This window comes from Carettochelys insculpta, chromosome 2 (assembly GCF_033958435.1).
Source record: "Carettochelys insculpta isolate YL-2023 chromosome 2, ASM3395843v1, whole genome shotgun sequence".
In the NCBI taxonomy this organism is placed as follows: domain Eukaryota; kingdom Metazoa; phylum Chordata; order Testudines; family Carettochelyidae; genus Carettochelys; species Carettochelys insculpta.
In genome coordinates, this window is record NC_134138.1 from 33,379,744 (window position 1) to 33,406,463 (window position 26,720).

Here is a 26,720-nt window from a genome sequence, read left to right on the forward strand (position 1 = left end):
CTTTCAAAGATGGGCTTTACTTTCAAAAGAGCCATGTCTACACTGCTTTTCTTCTTTTGAAAGAAGAATGTGCAAATGAGGTGCCAGATATGTAAATCTGCACCTCATTTGAATTTTCGATTTCCCTCATTTGCATGCAAAAGTAAAAAAAGCGAGGGAGCCAACTAGCTTGGGCTCAAGCCTTCTCCCTGTTCAGTCTCAGATGTTTGTAGCAGTCATCTTCAGGGGAAGGAACAAGTTCTGAAGTATCTAGAAAAACTAGACGTGCACAAGTCCATGGGTCTGGATTTAATGAACCCCAGGGTACTGAGGGAATTGGCAGAGGTCATTGCTGAAACGTTGGCCATTATCCTTGAAGACTCTTGAAGATCAGGGGAGATACCTTATGGAAGAAGGCAAACGTAGCGTCCGTCTTTAAAAAAGGAAAGAAGGACAATCCAGGGAACTATAGACCTGTCAGCCTTAACTCAATCCCTGGGAAAATAATGGAGGGAGTCCTCAAGGGATCCCTTTTGGAGCACTTGGAAGAGGGGACAGTGATCAAAAGTAGCCAACATGGATTCACCAGGGGCAACTCCTGCCTGACCAATCTGATTAGCTTCTATGACAAGGTAACAAGCTCTGTGGACATGGGGAAGTCAGTGGATGTGATATACCTTGACTTCAGCAAGGCTTTTGATATGGTCTCCCACAACATTCTTGTCCATATGTTAACGAAATATGGATTGGATCCCTGGACTATAAGATGGATAGAAAGCTGGCTTGATGGTCGGGCCCAATGGGTAGTGGTCAATGGCTCAATATCTGAATGGCGATCTGTTTCAAGCAGAGTGCCGCAAGGCTCGGTTCTGGGGCCTGTGTTATTCAACATCTTCATTAATGACCTGGATGAGGGACTGGGTTGCACCCTCAGCAAGTTTGTGGATGACACAAAACTAGGGGGAGAAGTAGATTCATTGGAGGGTAGAGAGAGAATCTAGAGGGACCTGGATAAACTGGAGGACTGGGCCAAAAGAAATCTGATGCGGTTCAATAAGGAGAAGTGTAGAGTCCTGCACCTGGGGCTGAAGAATCCCAAGCATTGTTACAGGCTGGGGACCGACTGGCTCAGCAGCAGTATGATGGAAAGGGACCTAGGGGTTATGGTGGATGAAAGGCTGGATATGAGTAAACAGTGTGCCCTTGTATCCAAGAAGGCTAATGGCATACTGGGGTGCACTAGAAGAAGGAGCATTTCGAGCAGATCTAGAGAAGTAGTTATTCCTCTTTATTTGGTGCTGGTGCAGCCACATCTGGAATATTGTGTCCAATTTTGGGCCCCCCAGTATAAAAAGGTTGTGTGTTTGTTGGAGCAGGTTCAGCGAAGGGCAACAAAGATCATTAAGGGTCTGGAGCACAAGACCTATGAGGATAGGCTGAGGGATCTGGGCTTGTTTAGTTTACAGAAGAGAAGACTTAGAGGGGATTTAATAGCAGCCTTCAACTTGCTGAAGGGGAGCTCTAAAAAGGAGGGTGAGAAACTGTTCTCAGTGGTGTCAGATGGCAGAACAAGGAGTAATGGTCAGAAGTTGAAGAGGGAGAGGTGTAGGTTAGATATTAGGAAAAACTACTCCACCAGGCGGGTGGTAAAACATTGGAATGCATTGCCTAGGGAGGTGGTGGATTCTTCATCCCTCGAGGTTTTTAAGTCCCAGCTGGACAAGGTCCTGGCTGGGATGACTTAGTAGTGGTTAATCCTGCTTATAGCTGGGGGCTGGACTAGATGACCTCCTGAGGTCCCTTCCAGCCCTGTGATTCTGTGATTCAGCCCCTTCACATCTCCATGGAAAAGTACTACATTCAAAATGGGTTTCAGCATCAAGTGAGCTGGACACATGTCTTATCAGGACCAACCATAGCACAAGCTTACAGGACAAACAAGGTTATTTACAGGTCATTGTATTGAGCACCGGTCCATTAAGTTCCCCAAGTACCACTAATGGCTTTCACTAGAAATGGTACATTAATAAAAACATTTGTGCTTCATAGTTATGAATATTCATATTCAAAAACACATTTCTGTATAAAATGAGGGCATAGCCTCACACACATTGGAAAAGCAGAGGTTCCTTACACATTAAGTATTTCACTGTGAGCTAAAATTAGTGAAATCTTAAATGTCTTGGATAGGCAAAATGATGCAATTGAACCAAAAGATATGGGCTGTGTCTACACTGGCTCCTTCCTTTCAAAAGGGACATGTTAATGAGGGAGTTCAGAAAATGCTAATGAGATGCTCAAATGAATATGCAGCACCTCATTAGCATAATGTCATCTGCATACGATTCGAAAGTGCCGCTTTTGGAACGCACACTGCCAATGTAGACGGGGGGCCTTTCAAAAGGATCCCACTGACTTCAAAAGTTCCTTCTTTCTAAAACCTAAATGTAAAAAGGGCCTTTCGAAGTCAGGGGATCCTTTCGAAAGGCCCCCACCTACATGGGCAGTATGCATTCCAAAAGCAGCACTTTTGAATCATGTATGGCTGCCATTATTCTAATGAGGTGCTGCATATTCACATCAGCACCATCTTAGCATCTTCCAAACTCACTCATTAACATGTTCCTTCAAAAAGGAGAGGCTAGTGTAAACATGGCCATCGTGTTTCACATAAAGGGCATCTGTCCTATCTGGAGCTTGTCATCACATACATATGTCACCAATGACTACTTAATATCAAAATCTTATGAGATAGATTGAGGAACTCTCAGATCAGTTCTGAAGGCTTGACATCTAAACCATTATTTGGTGTTCTGCATGTACAGACACAGACTATACAGAGAGATGTGCCATGGCGTTTCTCTGTTGTATATTTCTTTTTCTGTGATTTTTTTTTAAAGACTCATTGTATATAGGGTGAAACTATGACTCCATTGTGGTCAATGAGAAAACTCCAATTGGGAGAACTTCTGGCCCTACTGAAGTCAAAGTATTTCATCATATTGTATCCTGGAAAACACAGATAGATCAGAGGCTGCTCTGCCCCTTCAATGTGGTGCAAAAAGTCGCACAAAGATCACTTATTTAGGGAAACTTCTGAGTGCAAGAGCTAGTATAACAGTTCAGATGCTATCTTTCTCTAGGTTAGAGATAAGGGCAAAGAAAGAGGGCCTGCACACTGGTCTGATAATCTTGAACTGCCACATTGATTAGTCAACACAAGTTAAAGTAGCCTTCAGGCTCCCCATAGATTCACAGTAGAACCAGCCAGTCCATAGATGGTCCAGAACTTCATAGCCGTATTTGCAATACCATCTTCCGGGATGTACTTTGCATTTTTCTACTTCAGTCAACAATCTGTGTCACTGTCTAAAAGTAATTTACAAATCTGTGTAATTTTCAGAAATTTTAAGTTACTCCCTAGCTAATGAGTGGGTTAGCTATGGATGCATTTTATTTTATGGGAGACTTAATATTTTCATTTGCACTGTAAGTGTGTGTATTTTGTCCTTATAGTTGCATCTCCTAAATCTGCTATATTGTTACTACCTGCAAAACAATGTGCATACATTAGGCCTAAAAATATAATGCTAATAGGGAGTTAGAGGGGGAGAAAGTAAATATAAGGTGTTCCTGGCCACCTATTCTGATTACATTTTCAAAAGGTTTGTTCATCTGTTTCTTGCACATCATTCTGTATCACTAAACACATTATTTCTTGGCTCCAAATAAACATCTCAAATGGCAATGATACTGTATGTATGTGGGGAAGTGTGACATACCAGTACAGACCTTTTCAGTGACTTTTTCAGTATGAATAATTTAGGCTGCTGATAATATTTTATGCCAGTGAAGTATAAAGCAAAAGAATTCTTCATTTGGAAAGAGGGGAAACATGCTGTGTGAAGATAAATAATTGGTATATTTTAATAATATTTCTAATATGAAAAAACCTCATTTGTTAATATGTAAGGCAAGATATATATATCACCATTAAGTACTTAGAGAGATCAAGTACAGATCATAAAATTGGTATACAAATGTAGTGAGAGAAAGATAAAGAAGTATAAATGGCATAAAATATTTTTTTCAAATTTCAATATATGCATGTGTTAAAAGTTAATGAGTTTTCATGCCTACAGTTTCTCTGAGATTGTTCTTTCTTTTTTCTTCTTGATAATTTCAAATGTATACGTACATGTTGGTATGTCTGGTTGTGCTCAGCATATGGTAATGTAAAGTGTCAAATGTGAAAACATTTTATTAACTTCTTTGAGTTCTCTTTGATAAAAGTTTCCAAAACTATTCAGCATTGTGCTAAGGAAATGCACATATTTACAGGGTTTTGCCCTGTGATAGCTTCATGACATTTATCACAATTTCATAAACATTCTGGTATTATACAGTTTTACAACATCACATCCATATATTTCAGGACGTTTAGCCTGAAAAGAGTAGACAACAGTACCTACTCACCAGTTTTTTTTTAACTCTCATATGTTGCCTCTCACTTCTTACAGATTCGTTCACAAAAGCAGGATGCTTTTAGGAACTACCACAGGGTATATGAGGGCATTGGAGAAATAAAACCTTTGAATGATTCAAGCTGTTTCACTCCTTAAGTGGTTATTTTCCTCTCTGGTCCTCATTTTACACCCAGCTCTCACTTTTGTCTGTAAGTAACTATAGGTATGTAACAGCAACCATGCCCTGGTAAATCCCCTTGATAAGTGGGCTAAACCAGGTGAGGATAACTGGAAGTGTCAAGGCTGATGATGATTTAGGGATTGCCCTCCCATCATATGATGGCTGCCATGTTAGACAAAGCAGAAAAGACCAAATCTTACTGCAGTGGCTTAAAAAGCAGTGCAGCAGCATAATCTGGAAAGTATAAGGTATAGTGGAGAAATCACTTCTATCCACTGCAGCTAAAAAGGCTTCCAGTTTTAACAGCCTTTTTGCCACTTGGCCAAGCTTCAGCAACTAATTGAATGGGATTGTCCCAATGCAGCAATTCTCCCAATTTAATCAACCTCATGCGCATGTCATTCATGTATATCTCTCTTCAAAAATCTTATGGTAATGGAGGAGTGGCAAAGTGACAGGTGAATATTACTGGCAGTCAAAGACACAAGGCTGTGCACAGATGGACATTGGTTGCCTGTTATTGACCTAAGGGTAACAGGAAAGCTCAGCAACACTCGAGGTGACAAAGCAGCCCATTTTAGGATTGCACTGTTCTTTCTTTGTAAAGGAAGGGGCTAGAAAAGGTACTTCAAATCTTACCTTTCCAAATTATATCTGGCCAGTTTAGCACAGCTGGTGGGCCATACTTTAAATGGTGAAAAACAAAAGATAACTAAAAAGGCACTAAAGATGGCTGCTGTGAACTCCTGGACTATGAAAGGCAAAGTGGATAGTTCTTGATTTGAAAGAACAGTTCTACTTTCAAAAGAGCTTGTCTTTTACTTTGCCGTGCTCAGTGAATTACATTACCAGATGAGGGAATTACTAGAACTGGCTGGACATTACACCTTCTTTTGGAAGAGGAGAGAACCACATGAAGATAGAAGCTGTAGGGTGGGAATGGCCCTCAGCACCAACATCTTGTTATATCTTGAAGACTATCCAATAGGCATCCACAAAAGATTCATGAAACTCTGGTTACTATGAAAAAACTCATGATTTGCTGCTCTCATCAATGCATATGCACCCACCTTTCAAAGCCCTCATAATGGTGAAGAATGAATCTACTCTAATCTTGTCTTTCTCATCAAGTCAATATCACAAAATCACAAACTAATCGTAAGAGATTACTGTACTGGAGTAGGTAAAGATAACAATTGGCAAGGTGTCATTGGAAAAATGAATTAAAATGATCTCCTACTCTCAGTTAAAATGATCTCCTACTATCTAACCTGATAATTACAAATACCTTTTCCAAAGAGACAGATAAATGTAAAACTACATGGATTCATCTCAGATCCAAACAGTGGCATCTAATTGATTGCATCATTGTCTGACAGTATGATTTAAAGGGTGTCAGGATCACTGGGACAATGCCTGTAACATAATGATTAGGTCAATACTGAATCTACACATTGTATCCACATGCCTGAACACTCCCAAAATCAAGATGTTCCTTGATATTTCTAAGCTAAGCCATGCAGCCCCTCAAAACAAGCTACAAAGTGCACTAGAAAAGTAACCTAGGTGATAAATCTGTGTCAGGGAAGGAATTCAGAGATGTAGTACAAAAACTTACAAGTGACCATCCTTAGATTATAGCTAATATCATTATGGCTGTACACCACACCAGAAGTAAAAGACAAGTTCTATGATGTGCTTAGTGCTGCTGTAGTGCAAATACCTGCTCGTGAACAACTGTACATCTTGGGCGACTTCAATGCTAGAGTTGGAGCTGATTGGGCCTCATGGCCTTCCTGCTTAGGACACTTCGGTGTGGGAAAAATGAATGACAATGGACAGCGTCTCCTTGAAGTGTGCATGTACCACAATCTGTGCATCACAAACACATTCTTCTGAACGAAGCCACAGCACAGAGTGTTGTGGAGACACCCACGCTTGAAGCACTGGCATCAACTACATGTGGTCATCACTAGGCGTAATAACCTCAAAAACTTCCTTCTGACACGTAGCTATCATAGTGCTGACTGTGATACAGATCACTCGCTAGTTTGCTCCAAGCTCAAGCTGAGACCCAAGAAGCTGTACCGCTCTAAACCTGCTGGAAAGCCCTGCATTGATGCCAGAAGGACGGCAAACTCGGAGAAAGCTGAAAAGTTCAGAGAGACCCTCCAGGAAAATCTGTGCAGCGGCCCTGGGGACGCCGATGCGACATCCAAATGGCAACATCTGAGGGATACAGTTTACAACACGGTCTTGTCGGTGTTTGGAAGAAGAGCTAGAAACATGAACAACTGGTTCGAAGCTAACTCTGATGAGATGATTCCAGTCATTGAAAAGAAGTGCGCTGCACTCCTGGAGTACAAATGCTCACCGAGCCAGAGTACCCAGGAAGCACTTAGAGAGGCCAGAAGAACAGTACAGCAGACAGCCAGGCGCTGTGCCAACAACCACTGGCTCTAGCTATGCAGCAGCATCCAGACCTGTGCCGACTTTGGTAATCTCAGAGGAATGTACGAGGTGACGATGTGCCGACCTACTCCGGGTCCCGTGGGTGCACGTGGGGTGTGATACAGCGGGGGGAGTCAGGTGGCCCAGGACCAACCACCCCACCTTTATAGCAGCCTGATATAGTGTAGCAGCAATATGTGATTCAGTGTATTCACTTTAAAACCTAGGTTTCCACAGTATTATGAGTACCAGGAACAATAACACTCCGATTGTGAACACCACAATGCCCTGTGGCTGTTCTAAGTCCCAATAATTCTCTATACAGACCCAGCTAGACCAGCTAGTGGTATTTACCAATAGTGATTTATTCATTTATTCGTAACTACAATTACTTAACACTTGTTATATATATATATATATATAGTTATTTATTTGGCATAAGCTAAATACTAGGTTACATATAACTATATATAATTACATGTGACTTACCAATAACATCCAATGCTCCCACATCTCACCAATAACTACGTTACAGCGGCCCTTCAAGTCAGAGATACAGCTTGGTTGGGACCTTTCGTGGCGGTGACGTCCGGGTGATCAGGCCGGGGTCTGCTGTCTGGACTGGAAGTTGCTAGCCTCCGCCTTGTGTCCAGGAGCCCACACCCTTATTCCTGCTAAATCACCTTTTATACTGTTTCTTACTTGGGGGTTCGATACCTGGCCAATTAAAGCGTTTGTTACCTAATTTGGGCTTTCTATCCTCCCGGCCTGTCAGAACATGTTACAAGATTTCCTCTGTCCTTGGTCTTTTTCTGAACCTCCCCTGGGACCCTCTGATGTTGTACAACCAAGATGTTCTCTTTGGGGGGCTTCCAGCTACTAGCCCCAGCTGTTCTCTTTGGGGGCTTACTATCTGCTTGTCAGGATGTTCTTTTTGGGGACTCTCCAACTACTTGTCAACTTTCTGATTTCTTTCTCCTGGCCTGACTTCAGACCTTCCCGCCGTTGTATGATAGCATTCCAAGATGGAGTGTATGGTCATTCTGCCTTGCGAGTGAGGCCCGGCCACCAGGTGCTCGTGCTCCCACACGAGGGTATGAGGAAGGCATTAGGACTCACCCAGAACAAGATGGCACCTCTGAAATCCAAATCTGAAGTCATTGCTGACAAAGCCAAACAGATGGAGCGCTGGGTTGAGCACTACTCTGAGCTGTACTCACACGAGAACATTGTGGTTGACGCAGCCCTCGATGCCGTCGAGCTCCTACCAGTAATGGACGAACTGGATCAAGAACCGACTGTGGATGAACTGAAGAGAGCCATCAACAGCATTGCAGCAGGAAAGGTCCCTGGTCAGGATGGTATACCACCAGAGGTAATCAAATGTGCCGCGGACACACTCCTGGAACCCCTACATGAGCTACTGTGCCTGTGCTGGAAAGAGGGTGAGGTTCTACAGGATATGTGCGACGCTAACATTGTAATGTTGTATAAGAACAAAGGAGACAGAAGCGACTGCAACAACTACTGTGGAATCACCCTCCTAAGCGTCACTGGTAAACTGTTTGCTCGTGTCATCCTTGGCAGACTCCAGAAGATTGCTGAGAGGGTGTACCCCAAATCGCAGTGCGGATTCTGTGCAGGGAGGTCTACCGTTCACATGGTCTTCTCTCTAAGGCAGCTGCAGGAGAAGTGCAGGGAGCAGAGAAAGCCACTCTACATAGCCTTCATCAACCTGACCAAGGCCTTAGACTTGGTCAGCAGGGATGGTCTGTTCAAACTGCTCCACAAGATAGACTGTCCTCCACGGTTACTCAAGATGATCCAGTCGTTCCACGAAGACATGAGAGGAACCATCCAATATGACGGCGCATTATCGGATGCTTTCAGAATCAGGAGCGGCATCAAACAAGGATGCGTACTTGCTCCGACATTGTTCGGGATCTTCTTCACACTCCTCCTGAAGCACGCCTTTGGATCTTCAACAGAGGGCATCTTGCTGCACACAAGATCTGATTGGAAACTGTTTAACCTTGCAAGGCTGAAAGCTGAGTCTAAGGTGCAAGAAGTCCTCATCAGAGACATGCTGTTCGCAGATGCTGCTGCTGTAGTGTCTCACACAGAAGACCAGCTTCACAAACTGCTGGATCAGTTCTCCAAAGCGTGCAAGGACTTTGGGCTTACCATCAGCCTAAAGAAGACAAACGTACTCGGTCAGGATGTTGCTGAATCCCCATCAATCAGCATTGACAACTATACGTTAGAGGTCGTCCACGAGTTCGTTTACCTCGGGTCCACCATCACTGACACCCTGTCTTTGGACACTGAGCTAAATAGGAGGATCGGAAAAGCAGCCACAACTCTGTCCAGACTCAGCAAGAGAGTGTGGAATAACAACAAGCTGTACACTCACACCAAAATGCAAGTCTACAGAGCCTGCATCCTCAGCACCCTCCTTTATGGCAGCAAGACTTGGACCCTGTATGCCAGCCAGGAAAAGAGGCTGAATGTCTTCCACTTGCACCTCCTCAGGCGCATCCTTGGAATATCGTGGAAGGACAGAGTGACCAACACCGCCGTCCTCGAGCAAGCTGGAATCCCAACCATGCACACCCTCCTCAGGCAGCGTCGACTCCACTGGCTTGGCCACATCCACAGGATGAGTGATGGAAGGATTCCAAAAGACATCCTGTATGGTGAACTAGCCTCTGGCAAATGACCTCCTGGACGCCCCCAGTTGCGCTACAAAGATATCTGCAAGAAAGACCTCAGAGAGGTAGACATCGAGCTGGACAACTGAGAACAACTAGCAGACGACCGCAGCAGATGGAGGCAGGGGTTACACAAGGGCCTTCAGAAGGGCGAGATGAAGATCAGACAGATAGCAGAGGAGAAGTGAGTGCACAGAAAGCACAATAAGGACTTGCCAGACACCCACTACATCTGCAAGAGATGCAGCAAGGACTGTCACTCTCATGTGGGTCTTCATAGTCACAATAGACGCTGTAAATGAAGTCCTCAATTGAAACTTTAAAGGACGTGATCCATAGTCTATGCAGACTGAAGGATGCCTACTGGTTTGACAAAAAAGATGAGGAAACCACAGGACTCTTGAAAAAACTGAGGTTTTCCAAATCTGTCAAAATTACATTCCATCCACTTCAAAGAGAGTCAGATTAAACCCCTTTAAAGCAAGGCAGAAAGACAATTATGTTTAATATAAGATAAATGGTGGGAGAAGGTAGCAAAATACACTTATATGTATAAAGAAACAGATGAAACAACGAGTTTCTTTGATGCGTTGAAGCTAGGCCATGCACCACCAAGGATGGGCAGAGATTTGATCATGATGGCAGATGTCAAAACAGTTAACAAAGATAAACTTGGCTCGGAACAGAGATGGACTGAACATTTCAGCCAGCTACTGAGCAGATTGTGAATTGAAACGTGCTATTAAGCAGATATTTATTCAACATCACCTTGATTCACCACCCTCACTTGTAGAAATAGAAAGGCAATCAGTCTGATGATCTCAGAAAGTCTCCTGGCACAGATGGAATACAGGCAGAAATATGTAAATCCCAAAAAGATCCAGAAGATCCTTACTGACATCTGGAACAATGAAGAAATTTCACAAAATTTGAAAGATACCACATTCGCAGCAAAGTGCTCTATGATATCTACTGTGAGAGATATCTGATGTCACTGGAGAGACTTTGCTTGTATTCTCCTTAACTGATTAGTTTATGAGACAGATGAAGTCAATCTACTTGAGGCTCAGTGTGGATTCAGTCCTGGTTGTAGTACCATAGACATGATTTTAATTATCAGGTAAATATAGAATAAATGTATCCAACAAAACATAGATTCGTTTAGTGTCATCCCTGATCTGACAAAAAGCATCTGGTAGAGTCAAGTTTGCTGAGGATCATCCATAACGAAAACTGGTAAATATTATTTGTTTATTTCATGAGGGAATACAAGGTCAGGTACTTTTAAATGGCGATCTCCCTGAGTCCTCTCCCATTTCAAAGGGAGTAAAACAAAATGGTATCCTTATCCCTGTACAGTTCAGTCTCCTCTTCACCTATATTCTCAACCATGCTACATAAGGGCTCAGTAGAGGCATATACATCAAATACAGACACAGTGGTTCAGTCTTACATATTGTAAGGCTTCAAGAAACAAAGAAAAGTAACAGAACTACTAATAAAATAACCACTCTTGTGAATGATTTGCCCTTCTAGCACACACAGAGGGAGTTCATTGTGCATCATTTTTGCCAAGGCATCAAAAATGTTGGGCTTCATAATCAGCCTGGAGAGAACTGTGGTGTTGCATCACTTGTCTTTACCATTCGTTGTCATAGCCCACTAGTATATCCATTAGTGGAATTCAGCTTAAGCAAGTCAACCACAGTATCTGTGGTAAGGAGGTAAAAAAAGGGAGAACAAAAACCAAAAACTAAATCTTTTTAACTATTAGGAAAACTATGCAACACACTTCCAAAATCACAATGTAACCTTCTCAACAAATATAAAACTTTGTAATGCTTTTGTGTTCACATCTCTCCTTTCTGGCTGCATGACTTGGAGACTGTACAAATGACATATCAGCCACCTAGAGGCCTTCTACATGCATTCTCTGCACATCCTCAGGTAGGACAAAATTACCAACCTGAAGGTTCTCCAAAAGTCACATGCCATAAACATCAAGCCCATGCTGATAAAAGCGTAACTGTGCTCAGTTGGACATATTAAGATGTCTGAACGCTGACTTCCCAGAATTTATTTTTATAGAGAATTGGCATCCCTAGAAAGTGCTACAACGACACTATCAAAAACAGCATACACGTAGGTGCCAAACAACTGGATGATCTTGAGAAGGCTGCCTTAAGTAGATCAGCATGACAGCGTGCAACACTCAGATTTTTCCAAGCTTTTGAAGAAGACAGAAATAATGTACTATTATGTGCCCGGGGAAAATGCCATGGTATTGCTATAGTTACCAGGACTCTTCAAAGACTTTGTATGTCCAATATGATGATTTGCATGTATATCATGATTTAGACTTTAGAGTTACTCGAGAATCCATAACAAGAAAGAACATGAAAATACCATTGTCAAACCAACTGTCTACACTCAGACCTCAGAAAAACTTGATCCAAAATATCATATATACAGATTCAACAGACTGTCTGAAATACCATTCCAGAGTATACTGCCCTCTTACACTGCCACAGATACACTACAGTTTTTTTAGTGCAGAAATACCAGATTGTGAGCCTCAACTCACTTTGGTTAACAAGACTAAGCCTGTGGGGTTCATAGAGACTACTCATATCAATACCAATGTGAGTAAGGGCTTCACAATATGGCCTTGAATCAATCTGTGTCTGTTTCCTTGTCTATAAGATGGAAAGAACAATAATTATCCTATGTCTACATTGCTGCAGAAAGCCAACCTAAGCAGAAAGCTCCAGTTATGTGAATAATGTAGATGGAGTTGACATATCTTAGGTCAAGTTACTGTGGGGTCTGCAACTTGGGGCTCAGTGGGATAAACTCTCCTGATGACTTCTCTTGTCCTTCCCACCTGAGGTGGAATAAGGTGTTAGACTGGAGAGTGACTTGTGGTCAGTTTGACAGGTCTTTACTAGACTTGCTAAATTAACTGTAGGTGGATTAATCTCAGAGCATTGATCCCTGTTGTGTGGTAGATGTAGACTTGAAATAAATATCTCATGGGACATTGTGATGATTAAAGTTTTCAGAGCTCCTTGAAAGTTCAGAATGTTGTTCTTGTTCCTTTTATTCTGACATGGAGTATTGAAGTTTGATAAATTACATTTAATTGCATTCTCATGTTTCAATTTCACTTGGCTTTCAAAGCTGAAAAAACCTGATGTTTCTTCATTCTTCCAATGCCAAACCAGCTGCTTGAGTAACAGCTCCTCCCACTCAACAGAAGGAGCTAGAGTAACTAATTTTTCATGCCATTGCATTCATTTGATTCTACCCAGCTCTCAGACTTGAGATGTTCCATTCCTCGTTGGGAGATGACAATTCTCTTGCAAGGTGATTAGCTGAAGAGTAAAAATAGTTAGCTTCTGCCTAAGACCTAACCACACATATGCATGCAATATAAATTCATTTCCATTTCAAGCACCAACAGGCTTCTGATAATCTTAAATTGACACAATGGACATGAAGTGCACTTGGCAATCTCTAGCAAGTGTACAGTGTACATTCTGATCAATGATCACTGATAAATCACCCAGGAGACATTCACCGATTTGCTTTAAGGCAAGGGTGATTTCAATTTCCTGCACTCAGTACCTGCAGCATGTAGTACTAGTATAAGTTGCATGAATTCAGTTCATGTACTTTATAGTGATATTTGCTAAAGCTTATTACAGCCAGAGTCTCACATCCTAAGAAATTAAATTATCATCTCCTGAATTTATACAATTACCATCATGCAAATATTTTACACTTATAAATGTTGATAGACTTTTTGTACTGGATGAGTTAATAATAAAAGCCCCCTCCATATGTTCTATAGCTTCCGTAGAGAACTAGCTGCATCTACTCCTGCTTCTGATGTAACTATTGTTGCCGCTATTCTTTAACCTTTCTTCAGAAAACTGCTATTTGTATGTTCATAATTTTTGTGGAATAAAATAAGTGATACACAGAGCAAAATTCCAGACATTAGGAAACATCTACTATACACCATTAATATACATGCAATATAAGAAACCAACAAAATTAAATGAAATAAATGATATAGAACTTTTGAGTATAAAAATAAAGAGTGCAGGCAGGACCCATTGAATGTAGACATTAGCAGGAGCAGCATTTTAATCTAGACGCACTTGATTTATAAGATGCTTCAAATATCCTACAACACTCAGTATATTTTCTTAATTTTATCCCTGGTTTGTATTCAGAGAAATTTAACTGATTTTTATATTTCAAGTGATCAATTGGTGTGTTGCATTTCTTTTCATTAAATTCTCCAGTACTTTTAGACTCAGTTCTGTTACAAGGTTTGGTTATAATCCTGTTTTAGATAAATCAGCAGCTATAGTCTTCAGAATAGTTAAAATAGCACATCAGTGATTTTCTTAAAGTTGTTGTGAAACTGAATCCAAAATAGTGCAATGATTTATATCTGTTCCAAAATTTCAAATTTCAAGCTGGATCAGTATTTGTTCTTTTGACTATTGGATTATGATTCCCTGTTATACACAATTTATCAGAGAGGTACTAGTGTTAATCTGTATCAACAGGACTTCTCATTATTTATGCACAGTTTAGTGTATTACATTACAACCAGGCCCATTGACAGGGAGGTTGGGGGAGAGAGAAAGAGGGCAATTGACCTAGGCCTGATGATTCAAAGGGGCCTGGTATTCCTGGCCACCACTGCTGCTGCTGCAGCACCGGCACTGGCCAGAGCTCTTGGACCGTTTCAGTTGACTGTAGTGCTGCTCAGCACTCCTCTGAGAGCTTGGGGCAGGTGCATCATGGTTTGGGTGGTTCTAAGAAATGACTGTCCTCAGCCCTACCCTTTTTGGGGTATAGAGCCACACTGCCACACACCTCTTGCCTCTGGGCCCACAGTGACTGTCAGCCCCACTGATTACAGCTTCAAGGGTGTTCTTACTTCATTTGAAAAGTATTTGAACAGGGAAAATCATGATAATTGAGAACTTTAAATTTAATATAATCTTCAGGATAAAGGCTCGGTTGACTGAGATATCATCTTCTATCTGTGGCTATCCACTAATGCTGTACGAGATATGTTGGTGATTGAGTAAATAAAATAAAACTTGATTCCGCAAATCTGAGGGAGTGGTTCTTCAACCCACCAAAGCTCATTACCTAGTAAATGCATTTGTTAGTCTTTAAGGTGAGACAAGACTGCTCATTATTTGTGAAGCTAAAGAGTAACATAGCTTTCTCTGAGTCTATTAGCATATTTAGGGTGTGAGATATAATTTGTCCATTGTCCTCTCCCTGAAATCTATATATGTTGTCCTGCACTTGCAAAAGTATCTGGGTATCTAACTCCCACTTTATAAATAAGAAGCAAATGAATTTATTAGGTTGTGAGCTTTCATGAGTAAGACCCACTTCTTCAGATGATTGGAGTAGGGAAAACAAAAAACAAAACAAAACAAAAAAAAAAAAAACAGAGTCCAGGGGTTATATATCAGGGAAGGAGGAAGGGAGAAAAAATAGAAAAAAAAATCTGTCACTAGTAAGCCCAGCTGATGAAGCAAATGGAGTAGGATGTGCTTTATTCCTGAGAATATCAAAGCTGTTGAAATTGCCTTTTTAATGCATAAGAAATTTGAGATCCCTCTGAAGGCCAAAGTTAAATGTGGCAAATTTACAAGTGTATTCCACTGTAGATGTCTCCCTCTGTAATCTTGAGGAAAAATTCTTTTGTAGAAGAAAGGCTACTTTTTAATTCATTATTGAATGTGCGGGGAAGTTAAAGTGTTCCCCAAAAGGTGGGTGTGTGTTCCCATTCCTGATATCAGATTCATGTCGATTCATTATTTGGTGCAGAGACTGTCTGGTTTGTCCAGTGTAAATGGAAGGCTGGCACCTTTTTGCAGTAAAAATATAATCACTATGCAGTGTGAGATAGTATCTATTTTAAGGCAGTTAGCCCAACTTTACCAAATGCCTGTCTTCACTGTACATTCCATTAGCTCAGTTTATGGAGCACCAAAATTGACGTAATGTTGATATCATAATATCACCGTAACCTGATGGGTGTAGTGTTCAGGCTGAATTTAAAATTCTGAATGAAGTGGAGTGAGGAAGTGCCATGTCTTTAAATCAAACTCATTAGCCTCCAAAGATATCCTGTATGTGCCCTGCAGCACCCCATAGTTTTCTGCTCTGTTCTCTTCCATCTTCTCTGCTCTCAGGTGTGCAGGAATTAGGCTACAGGAAGGTGGTTTCAATTCAGCACCTGGAAGCCTGTGGCTGTAAAGTTATACTCGTATGAGAGGCTGAAAAATCTTCTTTCTTTCCGTGCTATTAGTACAGCTGTGAGGTCTGTGGTTCTGTCTACCTCTGCTAGCTATATATTTTTTTTCTGTGCTGCCTGGTGCCAGCAGCTACCCCTCCCCCCCACCATGTGGCAGCTAGTCTGTGGGTGGGGGTTGAGCTGGTATGACAGGACAAGAAACTTCTTTTCAGATGTTTACATTTTATCTTGACCCCCACATCTCCTCCCTGCCCTCCCCCTGAGGTGCCGTGCAGTCTGGAATTTTCCCACACCCAGCCGCATCACGTGTCTTGACACTGAACAAAAGCCTTTACCCTGAGCCTTTGAGACAAAATTATTTTCTGAGGATCTTCTTTTCCAGGAGTTTAAATCCAGATCCAAGCCTTTCCTCTGGGCCTGCAGTGGCTTTTGGCCCTGCTGATATTAGGAGTGCCCTTGTTTTCTGTGACCCTTCCTGCCCACTTAACATCAAGCATGTGCTCCAGTGCTTTTGCATCCTGTTTTCACAAATATTCAGTTGGGAAGCCCTAAATCTTTTTTCTAACCCTTTCTAACCACTTTACTGCCACTCTCCTCCCCTCACTTCTGAAAAGCATTGTCTTATACAGGCAAGCCAGATTCCCCCTGAAAAAAAGGGCTGTTTGGTTAAAACAGCAGGAAAATGAAAGAAATGAAATGTAGGAAATGAAATGTAGGAAGATGTCGTCAGATACCCACAGCCACTTGTGGGGAATTTTTTTAACCAAGCTGCACAAGTGAAAATACCCAGAATGCTACAGGGCTCAGGGAACTGTGGGGTAGGTTCCCACAATGCACTGCTGCAACAATAGATTTTGGTGACTTGTGTGTGGCAGCAATAAGTCAATTTTGTGGGGAGCCTGCGGGAAGGTGAGGATGCTCAAAATCAAATTTATAATACCCATCATTAAACGGTCAATTTTAATAAAGTTGATTTTAGTTTGTAGTGTAGGTGCAGCTATATGTTTCTGTATCTGCATATGCCCCTCAAATTTTCATTGTCCATCAGCCATTTTAAGCAAGTCCCCTAGAGGCCTATTTTTTGTGAATCCCATTCCAAGATGTCTGTCTCTCACCACACTCATTAAGTAGGAAACCAAGGGGGTGAAATCAGGATTTGTGAATGCTGGTGATTTTCTAGGCACCTAGTGATTTATTTGTTAAAATGAAGCTACATTCCCAATATTGCTGAGTTTAGATAGCACATTGATAAATAGAGTAGGAAGGGAATTTTGCCACTTTTCTAAAAGTGGATCAGCCAAGATGGCCATATTTAATCTGAGATAGATACAAAGTATGATCCAGATCTAAGTTAAATCAGGTCTACAGTTACTATTAACCAGAGACCAGAGTCAACCTCTTATGAGCTGTTCTTTCGGATTTTTAATCCAGAATGACAAAAATCTCATGGAAACAGCCAGTCTCATTGAGCTCAGCCTTTCTAACAAATAGCAGCAGCTTTTATGCAAAAACTAAAGAAGTTATCTACTTCCAGATGGATCCAACACTTAGTGATGTTCAGAATTTAAAGGGGTTTTACATCTAAATATTTTCAGTCTGTTTTGGCTTATGTCTGTTCCAAACAAGGAATTTAACATGGCAACATCTTATGCTGTTGATAAATTGTCATCACCATATTTTGAGTTCTGCTTACTGTGGTTTTTTATCTCTCTAATGTTATTTTTTCGTCTAAAAAGGCAAATGACTTGACAGATCGAGTTATAGAAAATATTAGCTTCAAAAATTTTAATAATGGGCAAAGACATACTTCTCACATGAGTAGCTGGAATTCATTATCACTAAAATATTATATTTGCACAGTATTAGATAATACTCCATTTATGTATCACATACTTCTGTTGGAATTCTGAAATTGACAGTGCTAATGCAGCCCATTAACTGAGAGAAGAGAGGGAAAACAGCTTTCATTTTTGCTTCCTGCTGTTGTTGTCTCAACATTTATAAAGGTCATACAGTAACAGGGAATTTAAAAAGTAGATTTTAACAAGGATTGTGCAGTTTTTGTGGTCAAAAGTTGCTAAAAGAACTGCCAATTGCCAGTGAGTGCTAATAAGGGAGGAGGCGAAGAACCCAACAACATATCATGACAAATACACACAGAACTTACATTTCAGATGTCAAGCAATGGGAAAGGTCTGGCAACAGGACATCCCAATTATTTTATCTATTAATACTGAAAGAGATGTATCATATCCTAAAAAAACCATGAAACCTCCCAGTTAGCATTAGTCCCAAACTGACACTTTTCTAACAAGCGATGTGCAAAGCATTTTGTGTGGATTAAAAAAAAAATACTGCATCTGGCAATCTTAGTTCCAGGTGAGTAAATTAAAATAATCAGGCACTTTTTGATAAATGCAGGCCAATGGAATAAAATCATTAAGCCTCCTATAGTGGTTGAGATAAAGCCCACAGCAACAGGGCCCTTCTGCTGGGCATCTGACATCTATTAGAGAAGCAAGAAGATGGAGATTTTAGCAATGAGCAGGCCATTGAAAATTGGTGAGAGATTTTGCCATATTCTGTAGAATTCCCCTGTGTCAGATTCTGAGGATATTGTTTGAGAAATTTGTGATGCATTGTAGACTGGGGTGTGCAAATTTTTATGTTGGTCCCCACTTTTCATCTCTGAAATTAGCATCCCCCCACTTCCCCTACATTGTCTAATGTAATCCAAACTGATGGAAATTTTGTTTATATTCATAGGAAAAAAAATTCAGCATGATGTGTAAGAAAATAAGTATGTAGAATGCAAAATTTTGTTAATAGGTATATAAATGTGAATAGACATACATAAAAGCAGTAACATATTTCAACATTTTAAATAAAATGGATGAGCCTGAAACTTAGCAGCCAATTGTGTTGCACCCTGATTACAAAATTTCATGTCCCCCACCCCCCTCAGAAAGGCATAGCAAAATAAGTGTCTGACAAAGTGGGTCTTTGCACACGAAAGGTTATGCTCCAATAAATCTGTTAATCTATATGGTGCCACAGGACTTCTTGTTTTTTTTTCAAAAAGAAAAAGTTAGACCAAAAATGACAGCAACATATACAGCAAAAGCAAAACAAAATAGTTTAATCAGGTATAATAGCAATGAAAAAGTAACATTGTATCTGGGTTTAATAACAGAAAGTATATATCAGAGTATAATATCAAAAAACTGTCATGCTCGTGGCACACCTTCTAGTTATTCACAGAACATGGTTGTTCCATGAAACATGGTTTAAGAAACACTGCTTGTGTGTATCTACATTGCAATTTTTAAGCATAGGCAAAGGTTGTTATTTATATGGGGATGCTAGTCAAGGCCTAGGAACCTACTGTGGTAGACACGTTGCAAACAAAACAAAGAGTCCCTAGCCCCAGGGAGCTTGCAATCTATGTGTAAAAGAAGACACAACGGATTAGTACAGACAGACAGCGATGTACAAAGAAACAATGAGAAAATATTAGCATGGGTGAATGGGTTGGATGTTTCTGACTTGGTGGAAGCTGGACTGGAGGGATTGGTGTGTTTCAGTGCTATGAGGTAGTTTGGGTTGGCAGAGTAAATTGATATGAAAATAGAATCAAATTAGGTGAATTGGAAATAAGGCATGTGGAGGGTGAGTCTGTATTGGTAGGCTAGAAAGAGAAGAAAGGGAGAGGACAGAACTAGAAAATAGTAAAGGGTTTACAGAGTAATAAATGATATATCTGTCTCTCACATCTCATTAAGTTGGTTTTCATTTTGATACAAGGTGTAAGAGAGGAGTTAGGTTGCCCTTTTTCTTGACTTGACTCCATTATGCTACATGAAAATTCTTCTCTCTGACACTGACTACAGTTGATTAGTTTGTCACTTTTTGAAAATGATTGCTCTGTAGAGAAGGACATGATGGAAGTGAATAATTCCTACAGGTGGCCCCACCAGTTGTTTTGGATGTCAGCCACTACTTCATATGTTTAAACAAAAGCATAAGTTAGAAGTCGGGGATAGGTTGTAGAGTTACTTAACTGATGTTTTATGGGTGCCCCAAATCAGTATAATTTACTTTTCCTGCTACATGTCTCCTTAGCTAACAGAAGAAGGTAGAAGGCAAGTGCAACAGGAGGTTAGTTAATCTACAGGTATTTTCCCCCACCCATTCTCTGGTCAATATAACACAAGAGCTGTGTCTACACGTGCATGCTACTTCGAAGTAGCGGCACTAACTTCGAAATAGCGCCCGTCGTGGCTACACGCGTCGGGCACTATTTCGAAGTTAACTTCGACGTTAGGCGGCGAGACGTCGAAGTCGCTAACCTCATGAGGGGATCGGAATAGCGCCCTACTTCGACGTTCAATGTCGAAGTAGGGACCGTGTAGACTATCCGCCTCCCGCAATGTCGAAATTGTGGGGTCCTCCATGGCAGCCATCAGCTGGGGGGTTGAGAGACGCTGTCTCTCCAGCCCGTGCGGGGCTCTATGGTCACCGTGTGCAGCAGCCCTTAGCCCAGGGCTTCTGGCTGCTGCTGCTGCAGCAGGGGATTCATGCTGCATGCACAGGGTCTGCAACTCGTTGTCGACTCTGTGGATCTTGTGGTGTTTAGTGCAAGTGTGTCTGGGAGGGGCCCTTTAAGGGAGTAGCTGGCTGTTGAGTCCGCCGTGTGATCCTGTCTGCAGCTGTGCCTGGCACCCTTATTTTGATGTGTGCTACTGTGGCGTGTAGACGTTCCCTCGCTGCGCCTATTTCGATGTGGTGCTGCGCAACGTCGATGTTGAACATCGACGTTGCCAGCCCTGGAGGACGTGTAGACGTTATTCATCGAAATAGCCTATTTCGATGTCGCCACATCGAAATAGGCTACTTCGATGTAGGCTTCACGTGTAGACATAGCCAAGGGGTTTATCTACACTTGCCCCTAACTTTGAAGAGAGCATATTAATGAGGGCAATGGGAGATTACTAATGAAGTGCTGCAGTGAATACACAGCACTTCATTAGCCTAATTCTCTCCTGTGGCAACTTTGAAGAGTCAAACTTCGAAGTGCCGACAGGTACTTCTCACACATTTCAAGAACTGCTTCCCTTCCTTTGATATTCGTAATGATCTCAGGCAAGACATTTAACATCCCCCCCCCCAAGCTACCCCCCTTCAGTTCATGTATTTGATTTGTCAGTTTTTATTGCAATATTTTTGGAATTCTAGAAGTAATATATATCTGGCTCTGATCTGGGTCTGGAAATTCTATAGATCTGAAGAACCACATCTGTCCCACAAAAGCTCATTACCTAATAAATCATTTTGCTAGTCTTTAAAGTGCTACATGACTGCTGTTTTGTTTTGTTAGAATACAGACTAAGATGGATACCTCTCTGTTATTATTGTATATGGGTGCTGCATGGGGAACACAAAAACAATACAGCTATTCTAGCCCCAGCAACTGTGGGAGGGCCAAAGGAGTTGCTGCGTTGTATACACATCATGTCCTATGTGGGCAAGGGCACAGGGGTTTGTGGATGCCACAGTTGCTGCTGTCCGTCTGTACGTGACTGGAATCAGTCCACCACCCTGAGGTAGGGTGGAGCAAATGGCCCAGATCAGTTGCGTAGCACTTGGCTTACAGAGCAACACAGCTTAATGGCCAGTCTATAGGGAGGACCTGTGATTCAGAGCCATACAGAGCACTGGTTAAAGTTCAGTAGATTGTGGGTAGCAGTCCCAGTAGAGGGGCCCGGGTTCACTCTTCTTCACCAAGACCCAACCCAGGATTCTTTCAGTGGGGAACTGGTCCACCACTTGCTCAGCAGGGAATCCAGCCACAACACACAGGATTTAAAAAGTGTCAGAGACCATTAATTTTGGGTTTTTTTTGTTTTTTTTTAAGATCATTTTTGTTAAAATAGTAATAAAAACAAAATTACGGTCTCAAAAAGTACTAGCTGTGATACATCTGCATTCTTGAGATCATAGATTAAGTTATCAGGATGTGTAAGTCACCACAGGTTCATTGCAGTCAATGGAGTTAGGTCAATTAATGCCAGCTCATGTTCCCCATGAGGAACTGTGGGACGGGGGAAGGATAACGATTTCCATAGCTCAGAGTTTTAGATACATTGGCCCAAATTCTCTCAGACGGGTAAATTGAACTCTGATGTATGTGACAAAACTGGCGATGCAAGTGATTATATTGGGAATGGGGAAACTGGCTGAAATTGGGATTGAAGAAAAGAGATAGGAAAATGACCATGGAAGACTGTGAGAAAGGATTGTAGCTGTGAGAATGAAGACAGGGAGGAACAAGGAGGCAGCAGGAATACAGAGCAAGTGATAAGAGCAGAGTTCGTGGTTCAAAACCTCCTCCCACACTCACCACTTAACCCCTCTGCTCCCCACCATCACCACCAAATTTACTGTTCAGTGATGCACTTGGGAGCTGCTCTTGTTGCTGCATTCAGATTCAGTTTCCTCATATATTTTTTCTTGATTTTTGTTTTTTTGTTTTCTGTTCAGCAGTGTTAAGTTATTTGTGAACAAAGTTTACCAGTTCCCTTCATAATGGCCAAAACTTTCATTAGGTTGTCATGAAATCTCCCATTTGTCAGTTACCTGGGTTACTTCCCTATAAGTAACTTCTAATAAACAGTTTATTACCTTTGCTTGCTTTTGTTATTTTTTAATCACTGCTGCTAAATGGGTTGAATGCTTCAGAGATTTTTCAGCGTAAGCTCCCAGATCTTTCTTCTGGTTTGTATTTGGTAGAACCATTTCCTTCCAGGGCTATTCTTTCATATGCATATTATTTTCTTTTATTTTGATCCAGCACTTGTTAGTTAGATGTAATTGCATTCCCTTCCTATTAACCTGGGAAATTAAATGGACTGTCTCTCAGATGTAAGCATACTTCTTTTCAGTTCTTTTGACAGCAAAATAATGAAAAAAGGCAAAGCAAGAGACAAATGACTAAAACTGAAAAGGAGGAATAATATGTTAAAAATATTCTATACATGGGGCTAATCTTCTGTCTTTAGAGTATTTTCATTAAATATATAATCATATAGCCAGGTGGATGCAGTAAAACATGCCACAAAATGAGTTATGATGCTGGAATAGACAGAAGATATTTGAGCCCAAATTAGGTTCATTTGGAGATTGTGCATCAAAGTCGACGATGCAATACTCTCAGGATATTATGAATCTCACAGTTAATTTGAATCAGGGACTATACTATACATTTAAGCCAAATGCACCAACAAATGAAGAATTAATGAACTTGAGTGGAATTTTCAAAGGGCCCTAAGAGGGATATGTGCTCAGATCCCTTGAAATTCTGTGGGGAGCTGGGTATCTAACATCAGTAGACTTCTTTGAAAAACTGTTGAAAGCTCCCAGAAATGGGAGTAATTCCACAGTGAAATAAGAGGTTGTTGACTTTAGTATCTCCCACTGTTCTTGGGAGATAGAGCAGTTACATCTACTGCCTTGTGGAGGTACCATGACATGAAATCCCCTTTGGTACAGAGCAAGTTGGATCTTTTATTTCCATGAAAAATTTCCTAGATTCTGTGACAGATCTGAATTTAAAGCAGAGGGAATTTAATTGAATAAAATATGAAAACAAATTGCAGAATCAGTACAGCAACCTCTGTTTATTCTATTAAATGTGTGGTTTTTTTTGTTTCCTCATTAATTGTCAGTATGCCATATTTCATAACTGAATATAGTATTTGAGAGGAGGAAAATATTAGCTAGACATTTCTGATAAAGATACCAACAGTGCTGTAGCAAAATGAAAACTTCAGCCTTCATTTTTGACTCGCATGCACCGTTGAGATGAATAGGTTATATTGTTCCTCTATATGTTTAAAAATCCTGCAGTCTCAGGAAGACAAAATTGTACATTTACACTTGATTTATGTTTCTAAGATTATTTAACAACTGAGAGGACTAGAAAGATATAGACCTAGGCCAAGATCCTCAAGAGGAATTTGGTGCCTAACCCTCAGACATGAAGGCTACGTCTACACTAGCCCCTTCCTTTCAAAAGGGGCATGGTAATGCGTGAGTTGAGAAGATGCTAATGAGGCACTGCCATGAATATGCGGTGCCTCATTAGCATAATGAAAGCCAGGCACGATTCAAAATCACTGCTTTTGAATCATGTGCCACCCAAGTAGACGGGGTCCTTTCAAAAGGACACACACCCCTGGAGGAGCGGGGGCTAGTGTAGACATGGCCAAAGAGTTAGACTTCAATGCAATCCATAAAACTCGCACATGGCTTCCCCCTCATCCTAAATTCATTTGACACCTAAAGAGTGGATGAAAATATTCTTTAAATATCTATATTTGTGTCTTAGCATGTGCCATTATGCCTCACTCTAGTAGTAGCATCCTTCAGTCTACATAGACTATGGATTGCACCCTTTGTAGTTCTGTTTGGCATCCTCATTTGCAGTGTCGGCTGTGACTGTGAAGACCCACACAAGAGTGACAGTCCTTGGTGCATCTGTGGCATATGTAATGGGTGTCTGGCAGGTCCTTGCTGTGATTTCTGTGGGCTCGCTTCTCCTTTGCTAGCTGTGTGATCCTTAACTCACCCTTCTGAAGACCCTTGTATAGTTCCTGCCTCCATCTGCTGTGATCGTCTGCCAGCTCCTCCCAGCTATCTGGCTTGATGTCTACTTCCCTGAGGTCTCTCTTGCAAACATCTTTCTAGAGCAGCTGGGGGCGGCTGGGAGGTCTTTTGCCAGAGGGTAGCTCGCCATACAGGATGTCTTTTGGGATCCTTCCATCATTCATCCTGTGGACGTGGCCAAGCCAGCGGAGCCGCCGCTGCCTGAGGAGGGTGTGCATAGTTGGGATTCCAACTTGCTCAAGGACAGTAGCGTTGGACACTCTGTCCTTCCACGATATTCCAAGGATGTGCCTGAGGCAGCACAAGTGGAAGACATTCAGCCTCTTTTCCTGGCGGGCATACAGGGTCCAAGTCTTGCTGCCGTAAAGGAGGGTGCTGAGGATGCAGGCTCTGTAGACTTGCATTTTGGTGTGTGTGTACAGCTTCTTGTTATTCCACACTCTCTCGCTGAGTCTGGACAGAGTTGTGGCTGCTTTACCGATCCTCCTATTTAGCTCAGTCTCCAAGGACAGGGTGTCAGTGATGGTGGACACGAGGTAAACAAACTTGTGGACGACCTCTAACATATAGTTATCAATTCTGATTGATGGAGAAACAGCAATGTCCTGAGCAAGTACATTTGTCTTCTTTAGGCTGATGGAAAGCCCAAAGTCCTTGCATGCTTTGGAGAACTGATCCAGCATCTTCTGAAGCTGGTCTTCTGTGTGTGACATGACAGCATCATCATCTGTGAACAGCATCTCTCTGATGAGGACTTCCCGCACCTTAGATTTAGCTTTCAGCCTTGCAAGATTAAACAGTTTCCCGTCAGATCTTGTGTGCAAAAAGATGCCCTCTGTTGAAGATCCAAAGGCGTGTTTAAGGAGGAGTGCGAAGAAGATCCCGAACAGTGTCAGAGCAAGGATGCATCCTTGTTTGACGCCGCTCCTGATGCTGAAGGCATCGGATAATGTGCCATCGTATTGGATGGTTCCTCTCATGTCTTCATGGAAAGACTGGATCATCTTGAGTAACCGTGGCAGACATCTTATCTTGTGGAGCAGATTGAACAGTCCATCCCTGCTGACCAAGTTGAAGGCCTTCATTAGGTCGATCAAGGCAATATAGAGTGGCTTCCTCTGCTCCCTGCATTTCTCCTGCAGCTGCCTCAGAGAGAAGACCATGTTGACGGTAGATCTCTCTGCACGGAATCCGCACTGTGATTCAGGATACACCCTCTCAGCAGTCTTATGGAGTATGCTGAGGATGACGCGAGCGAACAGTTTACCAGTGATGCTTGGGAGGGAGATTCCACAGTAATTGTTGCAGTCGCTTCTGTCTCCTTTGTTCTTATACAAGGTTATGATGTTAGCGTTGCGCATGTCCTGTGGAACCTCTCCCTCTCTCCAGCACAGGCACAGTAGCTCATGTAGGGGTTCCAGGAGAGTGTCTGTGGCACACTTGATTACCTCTGGTGGTATACCATCCTGGCCTGGGGCCTTTCCTACTGCAATGTTGTGGATGGCTTTCTTCAGTTCATCCATGGTTGGTTCCTGGTCCATTTCATCCATTACTGGTAAGAGTTCAATAGCATCGAGGGCTGAGTCGACCACAATGTTCTCTCATGAGTACAGCTCGGAGTAGTGCTCGACCCAGCGCTCCATCTGTTTGGCTTTGTCAGTGATGACTTCACCAGATTTGGATTTCAGAGGTGCCATCTTGTTCTGGGTGGGTCCTAATGCCTTCTTGATGCTCTCGTACATTCCCCTGAGGTTACCAAAGTCAGCACTGGTCTGGATGCTGCTGCATAGCTCGAGCAAGTAGTTGTTGGCACAGCGCCTGGCCGTCTGCTGTACTGTTTTTCTGGCTGCTCTGAGCGTTTGCAGGGTATTCTGGCTCAGCAAACGTTTGTACTCCAGGAGCACAGCATGCTTTTTTTCGATGGCTGGAATCATCTCATCGGAGTTAGCTTCGAACCAGTCATTTGT

At 41.9% G+C, this 26,720-nt stretch overlaps 1 protein-coding gene across 3 annotated transcripts in view; it reads left to right on the forward strand.

Moving 5' to 3' along the window:
• The window catches only part of CSMD3 (CUB and Sushi multiple domains 3), a 1,166,921-nt gene that overhangs the window by 525,790 nt on the left and 614,411 nt on the right, over window positions 1-26,720 (forward strand). The window lies entirely within an intron of this gene.